A 19,572-nucleotide genomic window follows, 5' to 3' on the forward strand; every position below is an offset into this window, starting at 1 on the left:
AGCATCGTCCAAAAACCTGTTCAGCATAAAAAGAATGCCTGACAGCACATGAATGTTTCTTTGGAGCATGCGCTGGAAGGCCATCAAGACCGGTTGGTTTATTCTGTCTGAAGCTGAAAATGATCCTAGGTAGATCATGTTCCGATAGCTTCGGCAGGAAGGCGGAGGCAGACAGATTTTTGGAGCGTGCAGTCCAACGCATGCCCGTAAGCAGCTCCATCAGACGAACGAGCAAAGCGACGGTTTTAACTCATTAGCGGTTGTTGCGGGGTCGTTCGAAAAGGAATCAGTAGCAGAGCTCCGGTCTTTACGTCGAAAGTGATTTATTAAAGACCATGTCTCTGCCGGGTTTCTGAAGGCTAGATTAAATTGTTGTAAGAGATACTGTCGTTTTGCCGATCTAATAAGGGCAACTACCTTGTTTCTAGCAGTGCTCTGTACTCTGCGCGAAATGTTACGTTTTGAGGGGAACGTTTCGAACCGTTTCCAGAACACATCTCCCTCCGCTATAGCACGAATTCTGTCTTCCAGTTGTGATTCTTTCGGCGTTTCCTTGCTACAGTTCCTTTTGTCAAGTTTTGAATATTCCTATTTGTTCACAAAAGCAGTCATAGACGACATGTGCAGCCTTTGACTTCATTAATGCAGACCATTCAAACGCCCTAATTAGATCACCCAGCTTGCGATGGTATATTATAAAAATTTTAACAACGTTGTTAGGCGAGTCATCTGCACGAGCACCTGTTGCTATTGGGACTGACGACGGAAAGCGGCAAGCCACAAAATAATGATCTGCCAAACGTTGCGTTATAAGACCCATGAGTCTAAAGAATGGTTCGATGTACGAACCGTAATATGATCTATGCATGAACTGACTACATGTCCATTTACCAGCTATTCTCGATCTGGTTTAAATGTGTACAATATTTTCAAGCCGTGGGAATAACAATAATATAATCGATTATTGGTCTCCAACTTAAAAACTGCTCAAAATGTTTCTAAGGTCCGTTTTGCGGCAATGACAGCGCTGTCTTTTCCGGATGTTCATTTCATCATTCCCTGTACACATTTACTAATGCGGGTAATGTTCCTTTTCCAGGACAGGCTTTACTCCCCTAAGCAAGTTGTAGGCGTGGAAGTACGGTATGTGGCAGTCGGTAGACGAGAGAATGGGAGGACGTCATATAAAAGGAGATAACCTGTAGAAAAAAGATCTTTAAAAAGTAAACAAATAAAAAGGAACATCAACAGAGATAGGGAATAGAAGAACGAGGCCAGGGAAGACACTGCAACAATAAAAGAGAGCGAAACAAAGAGTCAGAAATATAAAAGAAAAAGGGAGGGGGGGGGGGGGGGGGGAAGGCGTTCGTCACAAAGCAGGGTCAATACAAAGAGACGGCGAAAAATGGAAGCAGGCCAGACGAGACGTCAGTCTCTGGGAGACGCGGCGGCGACAGGCGAGAGAAACGCCCTCGGTGTATATTGCAGCAGGGCGCAGGCGTGGACAGGCGAGCGTTCAGAAGGCGGGGGGGAGAAAGATGCTTCCCAGGGCAACCCGGCCTCTTTTATACGTCGATCACGATACAGCGACGGGTGATCGCGCCGCCACGCGAGTATGCGTGGAGCGACAATTAACGGTGACAAGCGCGGCCCAAAGACCCCGAGGAAAGAAAGACACAAGCGCCTTCCGCTTCGGAGGGCACGTTTTATTATTTCTCTCTCTCTCTCTCTCTCTTTCTTGGTGACGTGTTCACGCTGTATTCTTCGTGAATATGACGAGAAGAGAATGCACACCCTTCGTCAAATGTTTCGAAGCCACTCTACCTTGTTGCAGCACCTCCTGTGGCACGCCTGGCGCTGCGAAGCTCCGGAGAACCATGCCTCGGAGCCTACACGGACGTTTTCTTTTAAAACGAAAGCCTCCTCTGCCGAGTGCCAGCGAAAATACGTCTCATGTGCGCGTACCTCACGAAGTGATCCTCTACATTTCGCTCTGAAACCTAATTATCGATGATAATAAAACACAGCTTACATAGCGTACCGCTCACCTAGTTAGACAAGACCTTCCTTGCACTATTTTTTTATCTTTTTTTTTTCAGCCAGTAATCTGGATTTTTTTTTTCTCGCGTCGTATTTTACAGGTTCCACGTTGAGGGACCCAGGAGTTTGTAGGGCTGCAAGCACCGCAGCTCGCTGGCCTGCGCGTAGGAGCCCCGAAGCGGCCGTGCGACTACATAGGGCGTCGGCGATGAATCACCGCTAACCCCCTTAGTCAGAAATCCGCCTTAGCACGACGAAGTCCACGTTCGACAAGATCTACAGATGCCGCCTGACGTGAACGCGCCGAAGGAAACGCAATGAGCGTCTTGGATACGTTCGCCCCAGACGTCGCCTCTATATAGATCGAGCCAAGCGTGTGCTTCAAATTAAGGCGCATTTTAACGAACACGATGGTATATAAGAGCAGCCACCAAACAGACGCACTTCCGCCACGCATGCGCACTCACCGTCGCGTCGAATATACCTGCGACGCCTGGTATAGCCTCCGGGGTGTTGTTTACGCCGCGCAGCAGCAGCAGCACGGGCCTCGCGCGCTTGCTATCGCCGTCATTGCTTCAGCCTTCGAGCGAAACCTCATATTATTAACGGCCTGTGCACATCTATGGGCTCGTATTTGTGAATGGGCAACAAAGCTGGCATTGCTTCTAAGAATACACGTTTTGTTTTTTCGCTTTCGTGTTACGACCAATTTCTCTGGAACAGGCATCAACCATTTATTATTAGAGTTTCGCTCGAAGGGCGATGCAATGACAGCGACAGCAAGCTCGCGAGTTTCCCTCCGCCCTTCCCTTTCTAACCGCTTCTGCCGACCCGCTCGGAGTCGTCCTACCCTTCTCTTCCATCTCCCCACCTCTTCATATTACTTTACACAAAACGGAAAAGTAGCGTCATGTCGCGGGATGCCAGAAAACTTGCGGGATGATAACTGCGTGAAGTATACTATCGCCCCAAAAAAGTTTAGGGACCAACGGATCGCACAAAAAAGCTGAATATCTCCGCAGCCTCAAAACGCAGCCTGGTATTCCCATTTCCAGCCTCTACTGGTATATGCGAACAACGCTGTGATGTACGGCTTGACTGGCTACTTTTAAAGGCTGCTTTCTCGGATATTTAGCGTTTTCTGAAATCCCGTGGTCCGTAAACTTTTTTGGTCGATAGGACGTACATGGAACAGATTTTCCCTGGAGCTCGGCAGAGAACACTTTCGTGATGAGAGAAAAAAAAAAGAAAACTTGCGTTACATTCGTGCAAATACGGCACACGTAATATTGAATGCGCAATATGACATGTTTTTTTTTTTTTTTTTTTTGCAGTGGATGATGTGCCAGAGGAAATTTACATAATCATTAATGTTGCCTTGTGTGTTTGGACGGCAGAATACTGTTTCTACGATTGGAGCGGACTATATATGCATTGTAATGTACGACTCATTCATTCCAGCAACAATGGTGGCACGAGGTTCCTTTATACGTTGTTGTTATTTTTTTCAAGCTTACCATCTTATATGCAAATATATCTAGAATTTTAAATCCATAAGGAAACATTTCGAAAAGGAGCACCGAACTATATTTCAAAGAATTGAAAACGGATTAGCAAAGTTTCGTTTACACTTAATTACCACCCCTATGTTAAGCTTTTCTCGAATTACAGGAAATTTGCGTGATGATGATCGCGTGACGTACGTACATGTGACAGATTTTCGGTGGAGTTCGGCAGACAACACTTTCATGTTTAAAAAAAAACGCACAATTAATTAAGCCTCGCTACAAAAGAGACTATCGCCATATACATTTATTACCGAGGTAGCTCGGACCGTGCACAGATTCTAATACCTTGAAGAAATAAAAACGTGAGAAAGAAACATAAATGAAAAAGAGGACAAGTAATCTGTCGGCCGCGCGGACGCGCGAGGTTAAACGAGGCGCGAACGCGTGAAAACGAGCGTGCATGCCACAGTGTGCGCCGACAGCCAACAAGAAAAATAAGACTGGAGAAGAGGCGGGAAAGGCGAAAGTGAAACGAGCCGCGAGGGAAAAAAAAAAAAAAAAAAAGAGGGGAGTGGGGGAGGGCAGGAAAATGTACACCTCCGGCTTATAAGTGTGTACGCGACGATCCACTTCCGTTATTAACTGACGAAACAGGAAAGCATATCCATTTATCCGCCACCGTGCAAGAAAGTAGACAATACAAAGTTCACTGAAACAGTATAGAAGCTCTAAGCATGGCCTGTTGTGCCCGTCCTTTCCGTCACACCGCATCGACGGCTATACAGTCAAGCCGGTTACTGTGTCGACGTCGTCAGGCCACCTTACGGGCGCGAGGCCAAGCGAGGGGCGAATGCCTATACCCTACCTATATATGAAAAGAGCGTGCCACTCTCCCTGACTTCCCGCTCGTGTCGTTTCTTGTGTGCCTACTCAGCGTCGCCGTCTTGTTTGCACTGTGAAGAAAAATACGTCATAGCAACTATAGCCCTATATTAAGCGTATATAGCCTTTCAGCTCCGAGGCTCGCCGCGCAGGACCTCTTGCAACACAACACCTAGTCTGCCCCCTGACGCAATACGCCGAAAACCGTACTAATGGTGCTGCTACTTTTAAAATCACGGGAAGAGTGCGTGTATTTGCAAATTAGGCGTAGCATAATTGAGCCACATGTGCAGGCAATGCACGGATGATCGAAAAATCTCAAGAAAGTGGGGCCAACCTGAACCGCACACCGTTAATTTTTTTTTTTTCATTTCGGTTTCGCTCCGGAGTAAAAACAAAAAACAAAAAATCGTAACGCTCCGGTTCAGCTGCGGTTCGAGCAAAAATAACTTTTCTTTCGGTTTTCGGTTCAGCTCCGGTTAGATACCCTGATCGCCCGGGCGCCACTTAACATAAAAACACAAAGCTTGCAAAAAAATTTACTCGAGGCAACTATGGCAATAGCATGGGAGCTACAAGTCTGGCGATTCAGCCATGCATTGCAATGGGCACGCCTGCTTGCCCACACGTCGTTCGTCTGACCTCGAGGCGCTCTGCGATTTTTTGCAACTGTAACATTTTCAACAAAATGATGCGTTATAATTAGGTGCGATAACTCCGTGATTATGCGTACGCGCCGACACTTGTTGCCTCACATGAGTTCAAAGAAATGATCTTGCTTGGAAATGAAAAAAAAAAAAAAATGTACCAAGCACAATAATAACGCCGCAAGAACGTCTTAAGACACAAGCACGAAGATTAGACAAATCCGTGTGCTATTCATTATTAACGTGGTAGCTGAACGATCGCAGAGCCGCACTTCTGATAATAAAAGAAAAGTGTGTAGAGCACAGGTGCGTTATTCTAGACACTGTGAAATTCCGCCATGTTGCCGTTTTCAACCAATCATAGAGAGCGAGCACCCAGCCCTATGAGCGAGCCAAAGAAGAGAATTTGGCGAATTCGACAATATGGCTGAATTTGACAATGTCCTGACTACAAGACGGTTAATTTCTTTCGAAACACGCATTTCTATGTAGGAGTCCGTCAAGCTATGCAGCTATAGTAATTACCGAGCTGTTGTAATCGCATGGAATAAACGGTTTTTCGACATCTGCGTCTTTCTTCGCAATACGAGCAAAACGCGAAAAGTCGCTCACGACGGGCTCTTTAGGCGACCGTTGGACCATGCGCGGGGGAAATTAAAATTAAAAAAAAATTGTGTTTCACGTGCCAAAACCGCGATCTCACTATATATGAGAGACGCCGTAGCGGGGGACTCCGGATTAATTCTGACCGCCTGGCTTTATTTCACAAACACCTAAACCTAAACCTAAACCTAAACACACGAGCCTTTTTTTTTTTTTTTTTTGCAACTCAAATAAGCTCCAAGGCAGCGCTGTGAAGACTCAAATGGCAGCTGCGGAGCGCGAGCTTGCGCCGCATACAAATGGCCCTCGAGACGTGCGACGCGCGCAATGCGACTCTCGGAGGCTCCTGCGCCGCGTGTCGCCCCACCTGTTGTGCGCAGGTGGAGCCGCGGCGGCCAGTTGCGCTGCTGCTGCTGCTGCTTGCTCGAAACCCTTTCCCACGATGGCGACCGACGACAACGTGCATATCGGCGCGCACAAAGAGCGAGGGGAGGCGGGCGCATCATCGCATGCCGTCTGTGGCGAGGCGACAGCCACGCGCAGTCGTGGCCGAGTGGTTAAGGCGATGGACTTGAAATCCATTGGGATCTTCCCGCGCAGGTTCGAATCCTGCCGGCTGCGGAAAACTTTTTTTTTTTCATTGTCTTTTTTTTTCTATTTTATAACACTTTAGTGTATCAAGGCATCACATGTTTGGAGCGCCGCGATCACTTCTCCGCCAGTGAGGCCCACTGCACTCTACTCTACTCCATGCACACTCGTGTGCGCACGAGACCTAAAATCAGTCGCTGTGCACGTGCGTAAAATATCTACATCTACGTATTGAAATCATGGCGACGACTGTAGTTGGGTGTGCTGTGAGCATAAAGTATAACTTAAAGAGCGACAAGCAAATGAAAGCATTGAAGTGGTTGAGTACAGGACGATTTCCTCATCGTGACTCTTAATTCAGCACGAGGGCATCGAGGCAACAATTAAGAAAGAAAGGTGACGCCGTAGCATCCGGATTAATTTCGACCACCTGGAGCTCTTCAACGTGCACCCAAATCTAAGTACACGAGTTTCTGCATTCCACCCTCACGGAAATACTATAGTGCACCGCTGCCCAGGCTCTAGCCAAAATTGGCCGGCACCCAAGGGTTCCGCCAGCTGCTGGGTCTGAGAAATAAAGCAATGCGGTCGCAAGGAGACCATTATAACGAGATGCAGGAAAAAAAAAAAAAAAACAAGGCCGCGCGGGTCTCTCTCTATTTGCGTGATCCCCGAATGGAGACCGCCGTGGGCGCGCGCGGGCACCGAGCCACGTAAAACTATACAGGTCCCGGTTAAGACCCAAGTCCGCGGTCACGCAACCGGACTCCGACCGGTCGGCGCTGCGCGGCAGGGTTCGCTACACTTACTCCGCGAACAGCAAAGCCAAGCCACGCGGCGCGGCATCTGCAGCCTCGGGAATGGCGTCGCGGAGATATCGCGTCTCGCTGCTCTCGTCAGACCGCGGCGCCGACGCGAGATAACGGCGCGCTCGCGTTCACTGCCCCGAGAAAGGCCATCGGCACGAAACGAAGAGAGAGAGCAGAACCGAGCACTGGCAGCGGGCGCGCCGTCCCAGATAAGGAGGAACAAGTCCGTGTATTACGTAACTACACGGAACAAGCTGACGAGGGGACGGTGTCAACAAAAGGGTCAACGAAGCGTTAAAGCTCCCTTTTTCCTTCTTCTAAGGCAAATCGGTTATGCGGAAGTCCGCAATGCCTGTGGAGAAAGGTTGACGAAAGGGAAAACTGTCATCCAGTACCAGACTGTATAGCACGAAACTGTACGGGTTTCCCACAATGCGTTGCAGAAAGAAAAAAAAGTCGACTATCTCGGAAAGGTGTTGGTTGCGGGTTCGCTCCTCCCGAATCAGGACGAGCTTTTTTCTTCAACTGCGAGCTTTTCTTCAAATTGGGTTTCCTTGGCAGCTTCGTGCTGCAGTCTGGTGGACGAGAATCTTCTCTTTCACCTTCCTTACTTATTATATAGCCCCTTCAGGGGCCAATCAATTCTGTCCATCGAAAAGTTAAGTTTCACCACATCTTCGTGCATCTTCAGGATGGTGAAAAGTGTAATAAATGGAAAGCGTTAATAATTTCTAATTGTGAATTTCCATTGCTACTGTACACAAGTTCACCATGCGAGAACTATCTCCAGGAATGTCAGATACGAGAACACCAACTACTTCACGTCTCACATACTTTGAAAGCACCCACACACCGTGAAAAAGAATGAAAGAAGTGAGCCCGCTACGTAATGAGTAATGACATACTGACACCGAGAGCAAGCCACCCAGACGTCGTACTTCCAATTCGTTTTTTACTAAACACCTTACAGATATTATTGAAACTCGCAGCACATGTCTAATCGGAAGTGTTTCAAAACCGTTTGCTACACATTTTAAATGTCGCTATTTTCACCAGTGTTTTTTTTTTTAATGCGCACTATCATGGCGCGCGTAAAAATAATTGTACACAGAATCGCGTGAGGGAATAGTTGCTTTGAATAATCTGACGTCAATGGCCACACACCTTTAGCCCGCGCCATGTCAGACATTTAGCCCGTCTCAGGCACACTCGTCAGTATATGTACGAATGAGTAATCTTATACTAACGATATGCCATATTTTTTACACTCCCTTACACTCCCAGGCATATACATCTGTCACTGTAACGCACTGTCACTGATGCACTGTAACAATGTGTGTGTATATATACAGGGTGTTTCAGCGAACACTTTCAAAAATTCTCAAAGGTTGCCTGCGGCAGATAGCACAATTCTAGTTCATGAGCCATATATATATATATATATATATGGCCAAAGAGTGCTCAGGCCTAGGTTATGAACATGTTTACCAACCGAATGCCCTCAAACTGAAACAAAGCAAACCATGTAAACCAACTAAACGACCAGGCGGCGCACCCATTTTACCATGACTTCTTAGACTTCTTAGACAGCCACAAATAAAATAAGAACGCTACAGGCGTACAGTGTTTTTTTTTTTTCTTGCTTGCTTGCTTGCTAGCTTGTTTGTTCGTGTGTTTTCTGCGTGGTATATTCTCTCGCCTATAGCTCTCTCTGTGTAATAAATGTACGTATACGTTCAACAAAAAATATATCAGCTAACAATTAATGTTCACATGTCCGGCCACTGTGTTAACAACGCCATCTCATCGCCGACGCGTATCTTGAGCTCTGTCACAAGTTCCTTTACAGACCCCTTCATCATGCACCGTATACATCGTACCCGACGCACGCATCTCTCACCGCACGTATACCAGTCATCCGCCGCAAGTCCCACATACGTGCCCGAACTAAATTGTCCCGCCTCGTTCCTAGCTCGAACTGCCAAAGACTGGAACGGCCTTCCTGCATGTTGGCACTGTTGGCGTACACGTCACTTGCCCGCCCTCGTTACGACGGCGTGCGATTAAATAATGCGGATACAGTTAACGATGTGTATCATTTGGAACATATACGTAAAACCCACCCCTCACGCAATAACCCCTCCGGACGACCTTAAGGGCACTAAAATGAACTGAACATACGAGAATATACGCAACGGTAAGAACGGGAGCTCATTTATCAAAAATGCATCCTGAAAGGCGGTGCGCTGCGGGCACAAGTTCAACGTGACTGCATTGAAAAAGGATCTGTTTCGCCTGTCCGTTGCGAAGAGTCGGGGGTAACCGGTGCTGCGAGTTCAAAGCAGGAAGGACCGTTTATGTTATTCGTTCTTTTTTTTTTCCCCCCTTTACTGGGTTTCTTTTTCCTGAGGCAAGAAAAGGTGAAGCAGCCAGAAAAATGTCAGCGCAGTCTGTCTATATGAAAATATTAGTATACCTGCTTGCATGTTATACATGATAGCGCCAACTTTACGCTCTTCCGCAACATTCGGACAACTATACGCTGCAAGCTAATTATTGGTCGAATCTTCAGGCTATCTACTATACTGCGAAAACAGATCCGTGCACTAACTAACAACTTGAGCTGCAGTGTCCACGAGCGCTCGACTTATATAGGCGCAGGGCGACAACTGCGTGTAACGAATGCTGGGTGTCTGTGGTACAAGACAACTGTTATTGCCACTGTATGCATTCGCCTATGGAAAAAAAATGTCGCAGTTTCGCCCAAAAGGCGAAGCATCGATTGCGATAGCAAATTAGTAGAGAGCTATTCAGAGTAGGGATAGTGGTTTTATCGGCTGCATAAAGTTGGACACATTCGATTACTAACTGAATTAACAATCGTGGTGTCAGCGCGCCCAAGCAAACATGAACCGATCACACTGAACGACCGCAGACAACGACTGTCAAAACGCCGCAGCGGGCGAAGGCTCGCGCGGTCTATCGCTTCAACGGAAACTGAGCGGCGAATGAACAGCGCATACAAATGTCAGAGCCGTGTGGAGATAAGAGACGGTGCGGGCGACCGCCAACGCAGGGCAAAGTGCAGAGGAGTTGTGCAGAGGAGAAGCTGCCCCCCTCCCTCCTTCCCGCGCTGCCTTCCCGCTTTCTTGCTTTCGCGTCGGAGATTGAGTGGCAAGATACGCCTTTGGTGCCGGAGCACAGCGCCGCCCCGCCTCCCTCCCTCCCATACCGCCACGGCCTTTCGCGCGACGGTCGCGTTTGCTTTCCGCGGTGCGTTCGCCCTCCGTGATAGCACGCGCACCCGCGCGCTTTCGCTCGGGCATACGGCGCGCGGCGACGATTTTATGGCCCTTGGAATCTATACGGAACCTCACGGCGACGGCGACGGTGACGGCGACGGCAGAAATCCGGTTGAAGTGTCCATATAATTGCTATCGCAATAAAATGAAAGTACCGAGGAGGGAACATGACGTTACGCAGCCGGCCTTCGCAACTCTCCGTGAACCCCCTTCGCTTTTTCTTTCTCTCATTTCTCCAAACGTCGGCAAAACACGTGACTCTGCGTTCAGCGGACTCGGCCAAGCCGCACGTTGCTGTCGCAGCCGTCGTCTTTCCGGAAGTGCGCGCCTGAGATGGTTGACAGCGGTGGTGGCTAAAAGCTATCGCGACATGATCACGTCCTGCAGGGCTGACTTTTCCTGGTTTCAATCGCATCATGTTAGATGCATCATTCAATCGCATCATGAAAGTTAGAAAAGTTAGAAAGTTAGAAAAGTGTACAATCATTGCATTCTACCAGTACTAACATATGGGGCAGAAACTTGGAGGTTAACAAAGAAGCTCGAGAACAAGTTAAGGACCGCACAAAGAGCAATTGAACGAAAAATGTTAGGCCTAACGTTAAGAGACATGAAGAGAGCGGTGTGGATCAGAGAGCGAACGGGGACAGCCGATATTCTAATTGACATGAGGAGAAAAAAAAATGGAGCTAGCCAGGCCACGTAACGCGTAGGATGGATAATCGGTGGAACATGAGTGTTACCCAATGGGTGCGAAGAGAAGGGAAGCGCAGTCGAGGACGGCAGAAAACTAGGTGGGGTGATGAAGTTATAGAAATTCGCAGGCGCAATTTGGAATCAGCTAGCGCAAGACAGGCGTAATTGGCGATCGCCTTCATCCTGCAGTGGACATAAATATAGGCCGATGATGATGATGATGATGATCCCTAGCGCGCTCACGACGTCACAAAAAAACCTCGGAAAGAAACAGGTCATGCAGGACCGAGAGTTCGATATTGCTAAAGCAGACCTTGAAGACGAACAAGAAAACATTTGTGGCGATACTTTGTCCGCATCGCCATTGAAGACGAAGATAACTTCACAGGCTCGGATTTTCAATAACTGCACGTCGGCACATCTCATGCGCCCACCCGCAGCAGTTTGTTTCGACCTATACTTTGACTTGATGCCCGCTTATTTTTTTTTTTCCTCCGAGCAAAGTGACAACCAAAGCAGGGATGACCTCAACAGAGGACAAACTCAACAGAAGCAAAACTTCTTCACTGTAAGGCACAGCTGAACCCTGCGCTTGCAATGAACCCTTCGAAAGCAATCGTTGGAGTCAACAATGCTCAACGCCGCAGAGCACGTGTAAAGCGCGTCCACGCATCAAACGCTCGCAGAAAATCAAAAGGGGCAATTTCCGCACGCTGACTGCAAGCTAGACGGCTAATGAGAGTGTTGTCGCCGTAATTGACAAATCGATCCGTCCCTTTTTTCCCACCGCCAACTACTTGCATCCGTAAACACGGAGTAACCATCCCCGCACGCGACAAATGTGTTAAGAGCTAGCACTGTGTACATGTCGAAATTTCTTCCTACGTTTACATGTCTATAACATTTGCAACCCAGGCCAAATAAAGTATGTTGTATGCATGACAAGAAATACTTTTTTTCGCTCTGATCCTGAGACCAAGAATCTATTTTCGAATACTACTGTTTTAGGAAATGTAATACTTGGCTCATACTGGGGGCTATACACTGTCCGTATGGAAGTCTGGGCTTGCCACTAAAGTGGCCTTGAACTGCGGTAGTGGGGATCGAGTTACTCGGACCCTGCATAAGGAAATGCTCCCCTACTCATTCTGTTAATCAATATTTTTTTTAAGCTGTCAGCGGCCCGGTCTATACGAAAGCCGCCGGCGGTATCATGAAATTTATGAAGTCGAGTCGTGTCAATTCGGCTTGTCGGATCGAAAACGCTATACAGGGTGTTTCATTTTAGCTGCACCAAATTTTTAAAAATTGCCTGTGGCAGATAGCACAATTATAATCCTTGACCTAAACTACTCGATGAGGCGGCCATTACTTCCACGAGAAATCAAAACGCCTAATTGAATAATTAACATAATTACGCTAAATTACTTTTAATTAATATGGCACATCTTTCAATCTACGAATTATAGCCGCTGAATTCGCAAGGCTTGTTCAGGAAAACGCTGTTTTATGCAGTGAAGCACAAAAGTAACTGGAACACCAATGCATTTCGTCGGACACATTGAAAATTAATATCACGAAACTGGTTCAGTCCTGAAAATTCGTTCCAAGTGGACACGCCTTGCGAACTCAGCGGCTATAATTCGTAGATTGAAAGATGTACCGTATAATAATTAATGAAAACGTTAATTAGCGTAATTATGTTAATAATTCAATTAGGCGTTTTGATTTCTCGTGGAAGTAATGGCCGCCTCATCGAGTAGTTTAGATCAAGGATTATAACTGTACTATCTGCCACAGGCAATTTTTAAAAGATTGGTGCAGCTAAAATGAAACACCATGTAGAGCATTATAATATCGGTCGGTATATGAGGTTATAAGACCAGAACTGCAGCCAAAACTAACTGCAGCCAGAACTATAACTAGAGTCAGCTGACCGTTTAGCGCAATGAGGGACTGCATGTATTCTGCGTATAAGCCGGCGTAAACGTCTCGGAAGCGGCATAACCATCGCGAATTGTGTTTTGAAAAAAAATTTTTTAAATCTAGAAACCACGCTACATTAGATTCTGGCCTGCTCTATAGTTAATCACAGCGTCGAAAGATGTCGTCACCAGCGCTGCCTGCACTTCTCGAACTTAGTCGAAACAAGATATCACGAACACGAATACAACGAATTATCAGATATAACGAAGCAAATGCCAAATATACACTTTTTGTTGGTGCATCGAAATTATGTGACCAAATTTTACCGCATTTCATTGTTGTTAACTATTGTGTAACCTTTGCTTTGTGAGCTCAGTGTATGGATTGTTTTGTGTTACTTTTTTTTTTTTTTTTTTTTTACTTTTAAGGGCGCTCTCCGCAAGTTCAAGTTCTCTGTAAGGGGGCGCATATCCCTATAGTCAAGCACTTTTTGTCTTTTAGGCTTTTAGGCTTTTTGTCCACGCAACTAGACATCCGTGTGACGCTCAATAAATGTTTAACTGATTCAAATCTGAAATGTTTTGCGCCAATATCAGCATGTAATGAATTCACGCTTGTGGGAACCCTCGTGTTCCATAACCGCCGCACGGGCAGCGAACGTCGCGTCACGCGCATGCGTGCCAGGGAGAGTTGGCAGAGGGGAAACTTTCCTTCCGCGGGCGGCGCACGGGAATCGCAAGCGCTATCAGCGCCACCGGGTGGGTCACGCGAGATCCCGCTGATATCGCCCGGGTCCAGTGATGTTCAGTGCAGGGAATTTTCCCTTTTTCAGGGAATTTTCAGCCGTCATTTTGGACAAAAGGGAAAAAGAGAATCTTCGCAATATTGCAGGGAATTTGTGGAATGGTGAAATTTCTCTATAATGCCCAAAACATAGCGACACGATGCGCTTTCGGATTCTGCAATTGTTTCCGGCGCATGCAGCAGGCAAAAGCATAGCCTTTGAGATTCGTTACTGTTACTTATATAAAGCGATTTCTTGTTTACTTTGCGTGTTTGATTCGGAACCCACATTTACACAACGTATTCACAGCACATGGGCTCCGAGATTGCTACGTGACATCGTAGTGGAAGAGCTTATTGTTTCGTTATGAATGGGCAACAAGCCACAAGCATCCAATCCAAAGAATAATCAAAAGAGGAGCGTAGGAGCGGCAACCGGGTGTTTATTTGAACGTTTTGCTTGCGTCAGTTGTTTTGTCATAAACAATGGACTCCGATGACAGCATGGATGACGCATATATATATATATGTATGTATGTATGTATGTATGTGTGTATGTGTGTATGTGTGTGTGTGTGTGTGTGTGTGTGTGTGTGTGTGTGTGTGTGTGTGTGTGTGTGTGTGTGTGTGTGTGTGTGTGTGTGTGTGTGTGTGTGTGTGTGTGTGTGTGTGTGTGTGTGTGTGTAATTCGTTAGTGCAGGGAAAAATCCGGGGATTTTATTTATTTATTTACACAATACTGCAGGCAGCAATGCTGCCCAAGCAGGAGAGGGTTTACAAAAGAACATTTTTTAGTAGTTTTTCAAATGAAACATAAGATGTGCATTCAACAACAAATTCCGGTAAATGATTCCATTCTTCGCTCGTAAGTGGAAAAAATGATTTCTGAAAGATATTAGTGCGGGCAAAGTACGACTGGACTACTTTAGAATGAAAAATACGTGCCGACCTCTGTGGAGCAGGGGTAATATATGTGGCATTTGCTAAACCAGTTTGATTATGAAACAATGAGTAAAAAAAATTTCAGCCTGGCGATTTTACGGCGCACATGGAGCGGATCCAGTCCAAGTTGGCCTAACATACCAGAAACTGACGACGAAGTTTTGTAGTCGGAGCAAATAAACCGTGCAGCCAGGCGCTGAATTCTCTCAAGTTTATCAATTTCCTTATTACAGTATGGGTCCCACACTATGGAAGCATACTCTAGGACTGGGCGAACGAGGGAAAGATAAGCTTGCAGCTTGACAGATGAAGGTGACTTCTTTAGCTTTCTACGTAGAAAGCAAAGTTTTTTGAATGCTTTGTTGCATATGTTGTCAATATGGGTGTCCCATTTGAGGTTACTGTTAATTGTTATGCCTAAGTATTTCACAGAGGTAATAGATTCGAGGTTCCGATTGCCAATGTGGTAAGTATAAAGTAGCGGTTTTCGTTTCAATGTTATTGGCATTGACACTGTTTTGGAAAAGTTTATTTGCATTCCTCTGTCGTCGCACCAGTCCGCGAGTTTACAAAGACTACGGTTAAGTGTATCCTGGCATGAAGAACTCCTGACAGAAGAATAAATGACACAATCATCAGCAAACAATTTCACCTTGACATTAGGATCCACATTTTTAGCAATATCATTTACATAGATAAGAAACAGCAGGGGTCCCAGCACTGACCCCTGTGGTACACCGGATAAGACAGGCAGGCTATTAGATTTCACACCATCAATTTCCACAAACTGAACACGATTTTCTAAGTAAACCTGAATCCAATGAACTATATTTTCTGGTAGTCCAAGTGAATTAAGAATTTCAATTAAATTTGCATGTGGCACACGGTCAAATGCCTTTGACAAGTCTAGAAATATTGCGTCAATCTGCAGGCGGTCATCTATGGCACTGGCAAAGTCGTGTACGATAGATAACAATTGAGTTGAGGTTGAGAACTTCCTACGAAAGTCATGCTGAAAATCTACAAAAAAGTTATTCGCTTCCAAGTGGTTGGATATGTGATTAGCGATAATATGCTCCAAGAGCTTACAACATGTGCTTATGAGGGACATAGGTCTGTAGTTGTTAGGAATAAGATTATCACCTGATTTAAACACCGGTATTACTTTGGACGTGAGCCAGTCTTTTGGTACTGAGCTCTGTTTAAGGTATGCATTAAAAATAATGTATAAGAATTCAGAAGTCAGTTCGGAGTAGCGACGAAGAAAGTTGTTAGGCAAACCATCCGCTCCAGGCGATTTTTTTACGTCAATATCAAGCAGCATGGAAAGAATGCCTTCGCGACTAATTGAAATGTCAGGAATTGATTGAGATGCAGATGGTGTATTTGATTTATCATGGGCGCCGAGAAGTGAAGGTATAGTGAATGCTTTATAAAATGTGTCATTTAATTCATTGACGATATCATTAAGATTAGAATTCACGCTATTGTTTATTCTTAGTAGCTGAACACTTCGATTAGAGTCGGACAAGAAACGCCAAAACTTGTCTGGGGAGTTTTTTAAGAATGTAATCATAGTCTGGTTATGGAATTTGTCACGGGCGTTACGTAGTTTGATGAGTAAAGCATCTCTTAAGGAGCGGAGTTCGGTATTCTGAGTTAGCTTATACTTGCGTTTGCGCTTTATTCTACGTTTGAGATGAATGATTTCACGGGTAATCCAAGGGTTATGACGTTTAGTTTTCTTTTCAAAGGTTATGACGTTTAGAATCGGGAGCGGCGGCGGAAGTCTCCGCCGCCGCTCCCGATTCCCGCACGTGGTTAGTCAACCGCGTTCTTGCCGCGGCAAACGCCGCCCCCCCCCCCCCCCCCCCCCCCCCCCCGTATTCCTCAGTTGGTAAGTCGGAAGCCCTTCTTTACCTAGTGTATTATTCTCTTCGAGGGAACCCTCAGCGATGTCAACTATAGCTAGCTGGCCTGCTCGAAGTGTTAGTTGCAGTCGTAATAAATGCTTTCCGAGTGTACACGTGGTTGTCGTCTATTGTTTCCTCGAGCTTGTACCGGACCGCGGTTGATGCGCAGGCATGCGCCAACCGCGGGGCTCGGTGTGTCGAGGCAGAGGGCCGTTGGCACCCCCCCATATCCCGACACGCTTATAACGAATATCGGTACATAACGAAAGTACTTTCGTGTCGGATGATGCGGCTTCGTAATACCGAGGCTCGACTGCATTATATTTAGTTCAGGTTTCGTGCTTCGCCATTCGCTTCAGCAGCGCGATCGCATCTAATTTGGCCGTTTCTTTCGAACAATGCTTCGCTCGAAACATTGTTCGAGCAACACATTGTTGTTCTCAGCGAATTCCCTTCGCATACAGGCGCAAGAAGTGCCGGGTTGGTTCCGCGCAATCACGTGACTGACACTGAACAGGCGCGACCTAAACAACTCACGAAACGCTGTACACACGAAACGAGGGGGACTTACATATATGAGCGGCCGCATTCGCTTATAAGCCGTTCGGAATTAGGTCAAGCAGGCGGGCGACACGGCCTGCATGCACACCTCGGCTTTCGATCGCACCGGCACACCTCAGCGCCGCCTCAACTTGGCCAATGCCGCGAACCTCGCGTGAATCGAACAGACCTCACAATCGGCCATGGAGAGAGAGCGCTCGATCATCACACGCTTCGGCGGCGCCACACCGCACCTCCGTTCTGCGCCCCACTGCGTCTCGTCACTTGTCCTGCACTGAAGCCGCCAACTTCTTCGTCCTCGAAAGTCTCACTATATACAAGGACAATCGGGCTGCATCCACGTAAGCCTCATAAACAGTTGCGCACCGGAGGCAATTCTCAGCGCTTTCTCCCTCTTCGCGCCAGACAGAGCGAAGAAATATGTCTTTCAGCCACGCATATATATATATATAAAGGTTAAGTGTACGCGCCGTCAAATGAAGCACGCATGCAAAGCCCGTTGTTATAAACCGAGGCCGGAAGACAACGAAACGCGTGGAAGCGATAATATATGCGCCCGCTGAGAGTCGGCATACGTAATATATTGACAACGGAAAGAAACGGAAAACGATGACCCACCGACTCACGCCGTGTTTGTCGCGTGAGAAAAATATGAGCGGCGCTTGAAGGGAGAGGGAAAAAAAAACAAAATAACACGAGGGCGCGTCACTGCATGACGCCGTGTCTGTATACGCGCGGCAGGAGACGCGAATGGGGTGCGGGTCTGTATATAGTGCGGGCACACACGATGTCACGGTGCGTGTACGTCGTGTACACAAAACGACCCGGCAGCTAGCGTTGGTGTAACTTAGCGAGTATTTAGTCACAGCTTTCGTCTCTTTGGAGTCCTATAGCGACTCTATTAGTAGGAAGGTTTAGAAATAGCGCACCCGAGAATCTTTACGCATATGCCAAAGCCCCGCCCCGCGCGCCCTGTTTTCGTTCTTCTGTATACCCACCCTTTCGCGCTATTTTGCGTATATTTCTGCGTCCTTTTGTACGCTTTATTGGGTTCGCGCCCCCTAACTTAAGATGTGCAAAACCTAAAACTCCCTCATAGAGAGCTTTAAATCCGGGTATCCAAGCAGTGGCCAGGGACGTAAACTCCATTGTATGCGGCCTTCGTGTTCCTTGGTACAAGCTCGGCTGTATGCGTCTCCTATAGATATGGTTGCGCAAGAACCTAAAACTTCCTATACTGACTTTTTCTTGGTGACGTAAAGCTAGTAAACTGCCCCGACAAAATTCCTCAGGGTACTTTGCCTATATACTACATGACTCGCTCTCATATCATCTTGACCTCTGGTACCGATTGCAAAAAAATAAATAAATCAGGGATTAATTTCTCTCACCAAACTCCGACCGGTGACTCGTCACTGCAGGAGGTAATTAAGGGCTACAGCTTAAGAAAAAAAAAGAAGAAGAAGAAGAAAGACATAAGGAGCGCGTCAAGGAACAACTAAAACGTAAAAAAGACAAATCCGAGCAAGTCGATCATCATCATCACCATCAATCAGCGACTAGTCGCTAAAACTGGAGTGTTTGAGGCCGCAACCTAGCGACAAACATCGATTTGCAGAAGCGATTATGAAAAAAAATTTTAAAAAGAATAAAAACCCGAGAGCGTTTTCTCGCATGCATGCCCGCCAGTTCTCGGAGACGAGTACGGAGACTGCACGCTGCTCCGACGATCGATTCTGTTGTTTCCGGCACAAACGGTCGTCACGCAAGAGGAACGCGAGGCACAAAGTTTTGTCAATGTCCACTACATTAGCGGCACTCACCGCAAGATCGAGGTGAGAGAAAGACAGAGAGAGAGAGAGAGAGAGCAATCTATTACGGCGCCTCGATCGCGTGCTTCAATGTACCTTCATCCAGATCAACCGATCGCTGCGTCGTTGTCTCTGGCGACTGTTTCTAAGCGCGCCGCGCCAACAACAGCTCTTGACGCGTCGCTTATAATATCGCGAAGAATGTACAATCTACAGCACGCTCTCACTATAGGTGTGGACCGCAAGACCAGGCATGCTCGCGCCTTAGGGCAATCCCATATGGGCATGGACGTAATTGTCCTAAATGTCTTGCCAAACGACGTCCTGGCGAATAACGTTTCCCTAGTCCGTGCCAGGTATGTCGTCTCGCTGTACTATTATCACTGCGGATGTAATATTTACTGCCTCCAAATTTAAAATAGTACTCGAGTTCTACATAAACAGAGCTCCGCTAACAGAGTTCGCAAAATGCGATTCCTTCAGGGAAACCAGGGACAAAATATTAATCCAATCAATCTACGAGGGTAAATCGAAAAGGCAAGTTTCACATAACATCCT

At 46.7% G+C, this 19,572-nt stretch overlaps 1 protein-coding gene and 1 non-coding gene across 3 annotated transcripts in view; one reads left to right on the forward strand and one right to left on the reverse strand.

The window, feature by feature from the left end:
* Positions 1–19,572, reverse strand: part of LOC119445832 (protein-tyrosine sulfotransferase 1) — a 484,648-nt gene that overhangs the window by 448,267 nt on the left and 16,809 nt on the right. The window lies entirely within an intron of this gene.
* Positions 6,220–6,301, forward strand: Trnas-uga (transfer RNA serine (anticodon UGA)). The gene has a single exon. It is a non-coding gene; the product is annotated as a tRNA-Ser (tRNA).

This window comes from Dermacentor silvarum, chromosome 3, assembly GCF_013339745.2.
Source record: "Dermacentor silvarum isolate Dsil-2018 chromosome 3, BIME_Dsil_1.4, whole genome shotgun sequence".
In the NCBI taxonomy this organism is placed as follows: Eukaryota; Metazoa; Arthropoda; class Arachnida; order Ixodida; family Ixodidae; genus Dermacentor; species Dermacentor silvarum.